General features: G+C 38.2%; 1 non-coding gene across 1 annotated transcript; it reads left to right on the plus strand.

Moving 5' to 3' along the window:
* The first annotated feature begins 711 nt into the window (after positions 1–711).
* TRNAI-UAU (transfer RNA isoleucine (anticodon UAU)) lies at positions 712–785 on the plus strand. Its single transcript has one exon. It is a non-coding gene; the product is annotated as a tRNA-Ile (tRNA).
* The last annotated feature ends 5,579 nt before the right edge of the window (positions 786–6,364 follow it).

Below are 6,364 nucleotides of genomic sequence, written 5' to 3' on the forward strand. Positions count from 1 at the left end.
AATTGATCAAATAACTATTTCCCACTCCTAATGCTTACCTTGATAAGGTGGACTGCAAAAATAACTGAGCATTAGAAAATGAAACCAAAGCCACACATGTAAGTTGCTTGCTTGCCTAAACAATAACCGGTGTATTATTAGAATAAACCACGTGTGAATGAAGTGGGGTCGGCGGATGTAAGCCGGGCCATGGACCAAGCTAACAGGTCCGACCCAAGTCCAAAGCCAGCGAGGTTGGTTGGCCTGCCCGGTCATTGCCACTTCCGTGTTAGTTTTGCACCATTTAAGAAAATGATGGTGGCGCTTCAAATGTACCCACACCATAGTTTATCACGCCATCCAAATCGCTGACGCAGCTATGGATGGAGCATAATTTAGACGTTGCACTAAAGAGATGATATTAACCATCAGATTTATTATTATTATTTTTTAATGCTTGATATTTTACATTTAACCGTTGGATTGTTAGCCATTAATCCGATGGTTAGGATTTCTTGATCGGTATGGTTTTAAGAAATATGTCCCGTCCTCAATAAGACCCACCGCTTGGATGGTCTGACGGGATTCAATCAATGCTCGGCCTGAGAAAGTTGAGTCATCACTAGTTTTAGGATGGGTCGCAAACTAACATAGGAGTATAAAATAGCAATATTTAATTTTAGGAATTAAGTAAATGGTTTATTTAAATTAAGTATTAAATCTAATGTGCTTGGTCCCGTAGCTCAGTTGGTTAGAGCGTTGGTCTTATGAGCCGAAGGTCGCGGGTTCGAGCCCCGCCGGGACCATTACTTTGAATCTTTAATTTTTTTAAAAAAGAAATTTATTCTCTATAATTCCTATAGTTTTTTTTTTTTCTTCTCTCTAATTCCTGAAGTTTTTTTTTTTTTTTTTTTTTTTTCCATTTAATACTCTTATAATATCTATGGTTGCCTTTCATTTATCGACTCATGGTTGCCTTTCATTTACAGACTCATGCATGCATTTACAGCTGTTTTTATTTTATTTTTCTATAATTTCTATAGATAATTTTTATTTTATTTTGATTTAATTTCTATATTTGCCTTTCACTATATATATATACTTTTATGTACTTTTATTTCTAGATATTTAATCATTCAGTTTTTTTTAATTTTGCTTTATTCGTTTATTTTTTATTTTGTTTTACAGGAGCTGCCAATCATTCAATTTGTTGGACCACCTAATGATCTATTATATTCTTTTCTTTATTTATTATTTCCAATCATTCTTTTCCTAATTTACTGTTTTAGAACTTGGTTATAAGTTCTATAATGATTTCTTTTGCACAAGTACAATCCACGGTCAGTTATGAGATTTTGTCTGATGAAACATACCAGTGTCTGCTATCAATACTGCTACCTCTATTAATAACTTTGATTTTTTTTAATAATTTTTTTTTTTTTTTTATAACTTCTTTTATGTCCTAGCAGAGCACATGATTTAAGACTAGCCCGAGTTTATTGTAACTTGTCCAAAGTCTACTTGGATTTAATACAATCTTGGTTAAAATATGTAGTCCTGTGTTTGATTGAATAGTGAATGGAGGGATGCGTGCGCATTTGAGGCTTATTAAAGGACAACAAAGTCTTTGTACGTACATGCTTTGATATTCTTTTAAGGCAAAAAAAATATATTAAAAAAATCATTTTTCACATAATTTACTGATTTTAATAAGATTTATCGCGTGTGAATAGCAACTTCATATATAAATAATTTGTGAGTTGGCCAATACAATTTATTTACATATAAATAGATTATAACTTAGAAGCCAAGAAGAATAACACATAATTAGTTTACATTTGTAATTATTTTTCAGATATAAAGTGTTCACAACTTAAAGCTTCGTAGGCATCTAAACAACATTAAGATATTCGGAAATAATTCAATTGAGAATATATTTTTTTCTTATAAATGGTTTGGAACATTGGAATATGACTCAGCTTCAAATGCTAAAGTCCCAAGGCATTATATATTTCATCAAGGATGTATTGTGTAAAAATCTTTTTTCCTATGAATGTTTTTGTTTGTTTTTCTAATCTCCCAGTTCTTTTATTAATTATTTTACAAATAGAATGCATGATCAACTATCAAGATATGTGCACTTCATTATTGTAACCACTCTCTTATTTTAACTTTTATTTTTACAATTTTTATGCTTCAATAAGCGTTAACCACTAGTTGGAAACCCTTTATCTACTGATACGTGCTCTAAGAGTGCATAAGTCAAAAATTACACTAGTGAGGTAATCTGAGCTACTGATTAGAGGAGTATGGTCTAGGAAATAAGTCCACCAAACGGCTCACGTTGAACATGTAGAGTTCATCTGGGAAATCGGATTGCATACTGAGTTACGCAGTACACTTTTATTTTACTAGTAAACTCTGTTGGGTGTACCATAAATGTATGTTGGTTATCCACCCTTAGCAGCTCATTTTAATGGTAGAGCCCAAAAATTGAAGTATTACCAAAGCTTAAGTGGACCACACCATAGGACAAAATGAGAATAATAACTTCCACCATTAAAACTTTTCTAATGCTGACAGTGATGTTTGTTTGTCATCAAAGGAGTTCATAAGATCACATGGACACAGAGGAAAGGAAAACACAAATATTGATCCAAGACTTTTTAAAAAAATTTAACAGTAGAATTTCAATTCACACTTTTTCCCCATGGGAAGGTAGACTTGAGATTTGATATATTTCATCTTTGACCTCAGCCCCCAAATTACCTGTTAAAATGGATGGACAAGGTGGATAAAATGTGTAAATCATGGTGGACCGATGGAGTTCACTCAGTACGCTAATCAGTACTCAGTCCACTTCCATCATTGAGCTCTGACTGTTGATGTAATACTTTTTTGAATCTGTATTCTGTTTATTTCGATCTAATCGGGACATATCATCACGTCTGCATTTAATGGAGCAGAAGCCGGATTCTGCCCTCTTTATTTTCTTGGGAAGGTCTTTTTTCTTTTATTTAGGTCGCGATTTTTTGTGTAGAACGGATTCCATTCTGGAGTTGTTGAGAAGTCTGGATCACGGCATGTATGAGTTGGGGCCAGGGTGGATGATAAGACCATTGACCTCTTCCGCCAAAACCACGTTCATTGATTGAGACAGATGATCTGAGCCGTGGATATACTACACATACACACATACATCAAGGTGGACCCACGTTCAGGGCCGTTCCTAATCCGCTCCTCATAAAATGAGTTCCTTTTGCCTTTTTCGCGACTCAGATCGGGCGAGTTTCACCATCCACTGGGGCCCACATGCGGAGATTAAACAGGTTATTTGAGAGTGACCAGACGCTGAGATTCCCTGGAAATAGGTGATTACCGGGATCTCAAATTAATCCACTGGGGCCCACCGCAATTGCCAAAGATGGCCTTCGAAAACCATTCCGTTGATTGGTTAAAGAGGTTATATGATACGGAGTCTGTGTATGAAGATTGATACTCGGTCACTCAGAAATTTTACACCTAGTATATGTTAACTCTAATTACAAACAGAAGATCACATTGGTTGAAAAATCCTAACCGTTGATAATAAAATATACTAGATCTTTGGTACCATAAATTGAACGGTTTAATTTGACTACTTATATTCCACTTACCCAATTTCTAATTATTTTCTGAAGGCTTGTGTATCATACATCACGGTCTGCCAGAGTATCAAGGTCATTCTCTTAGTAAAATAGCTACGGTGGAGAGCCCAAATAACTGAATGGTCTGTGGGACCCAACATGATCTGATTATTAAATCCGATCCGTTCATCATTTGTGTGAAATGATTTTAGTATTTGAACGTAAAAATCAGATGGATCTGTAGCTTAAGTAAGCCACACTACAGGAACAGGGGTATAAGGGACGACTACCATTGAAACTTTTCTAGAACCTCAACCTTTGGCTTATAAGCCATCCAACCCATCCGTAAGGTGTGTCCCACTGGAAGAAGGGAAAAACCAAATAACAGCCTTGTCTAAAACTTCTCTGGCCTCAAAAACGTTTTGATTGGAGGCATACCATCCTCACTTTCGCCATGATATGGCCAACTTTAGTTTTTGGTGGACCATATTTTTGGGTCCGCAAATGATGGACGGAATGGATTTGGTAAGAAGAAAGACATAAATCACAGTGGGCCCCACAGAGCTTTTTCTTGCACAACTCTCTTCCCAGGCTGTCGCCGTGAGTGCCGCCTACACGCACGTAAATACATCCGGCGTACTCGCACCTACTATTTATAAGACCGAAAATGCCCCTCTGGAGCGCGCAAGATGCAGGATGGTAAGTCAACGGCCGATGGAGGCTTCGTACCGTTGTTTTTGTATATACAGAGCGTCCTGCTCCCGTCCGGACCGAATCGGTCCAGTCAGGGGCCTGTGGGGCCATTGTAATACATGGGGTTTATCTATGCCGTTCATCTATCTTTACATATCATTTTAGGAGTTGAGCCCAAAAATAAGGCAGATAAAATCCTACATAGACCACCCAAAGGGGATTTAACTTCCACCATTAAAACCTTCTCGGGGCCACGGAAGTTTTGGATCAAGCTGAAATTTGTATTTTCCATTCATCTATTTCTGTGTTATTATGAACAGGTTGAATGGAAAATAAACATCATGGTGGGCCCCAAGAAGGCTTCAACGGTGGTCATCATTATCACCTCTGCTTGTTTTGGTATGGTCCACTCAAGCCCTGGATCTATTCATTTCTGGAATAATATACTAAAATGACCTGTAAAAATGGATGAATGGCGTGGATAAAACCCATACATCACTGCGGGCCCCACAGAGGCCCTGCCTGGACCGATTTCCGTTCAGGCGAGGGCAGGACGCAATCCACTTGCATTAGATCCGGTCTCAAAAATGATTCATGGGGGTTAAGCAAACGAGAAGTCGTATGATCCTCATCCACTCGCCTACAGTATGCGACTGAGTTCTTGCACAGTTTACTACTGCTTCTTAGTTTTCTTCAATTAGGGTCCATGGATCAAAAATCAAGACCGTTGGTCAGTTGGAAATCTCTGTGGATGGAGCATCTACTAAATATAATCTCAGTCGGACAATCTCAGCCTTACATTCTTTATCCTGTGAGTAGATGGCAGGAAAGGGAAATGCAGCAATAGTTCATATTCAACTGAAAAGAAAACCCGAAAATGGGTGGCTAGAAATTTCTAAATTCTAGATTTTTCAGGCTCATGATCCATCTAAAGGTGAGCCAATATAGATAAACGGTCTCGATCGATGAAGGAAGGGCCCATGAAATTGAGATCCATACTCTTGATTTGTTGGCCCTCTTAATCAGTGGGTAATTAATTGTCCATCAAGAAAATATAACAGTGGTCCACATTCAAAAATAAAAAATGCCAAACACTGTATGGCTGCGATCTTCCCTTCTAATCCATAATGGGCCCACCAAAGCGATAGTCTGCATCATCAAACACCCTGCAAGTACTCAAAACCTGGCAAGGCAATGAATAATCTCACCGCAACGAATTCCATGAATTCGTTTTGCCCCAGTGGCTCACGAGTCACGAGTCAGGATCCAGCTTATGTCGCAGCGCATTGGGATCGTTCTCCAATGATCAGAACCGTCCATGAGAAAATGAACGGATGATTCTGACCATCACTATCTGTAGATGACTTTACAACAATGAAAATAATATTTTCAATGGCTCGCGTTCAACTAAAAAACTATAGGTTAGGATATTATATGTAGCGTCGTTACACTAGAACAGATTCTTTCTAATAGTAACGAGAATATGGACGGTTCAAATCATTGGACCATCTCAGCATGTGGGCCCCAGTGGATGGCGAAACTCGCTCGATCTTAGTCGCGATCCTTTTTATGATCCTCAGCCCTGTCAAGAACATCCTTAGTAGGTAGCCGTGGAGGAATTAAATGATCCTCGGGTCTTTCCATCCTTGGGTCCTGAGTTCGAACTCTGTTGGGCCTCGTGATCCAGACTCACGAACGTACGGTACGGATCACCTTCATCGTTGTACCATTGCCACAATGCAATGCATCAGATCAAGTGTCTCAATCAAAGAACGCGGTTTTGACGCATGAGGTCAGTTGTCTTGATCATCAACCGTAGACCCCACTCATACATACTTAGATCTGGACCGTTCAACTACTCTATCATGTATAGGTTTTACAGGGAAAACAAAAAAACAAAAACAGTAAAAATTTCTACAAATGAAAATTAATAATGTTTTACCACAAATTGCAGTACTGAGATGGTAATTTGAGATTCCCAGGTTAACATAATACGAGGAGTGGAGATAATCCGTTGATGATGGAGAGGATTCCTGTTATAAATCAAGCCACTTCTGTACGTAGGC

This window comes from Magnolia sinica, chromosome 5, assembly GCF_029962835.1.
Source record: "Magnolia sinica isolate HGM2019 chromosome 5, MsV1, whole genome shotgun sequence".
In the NCBI taxonomy this organism is placed as follows: domain Eukaryota; kingdom Viridiplantae; phylum Streptophyta; class Magnoliopsida; order Magnoliales; family Magnoliaceae; genus Magnolia; species Magnolia sinica.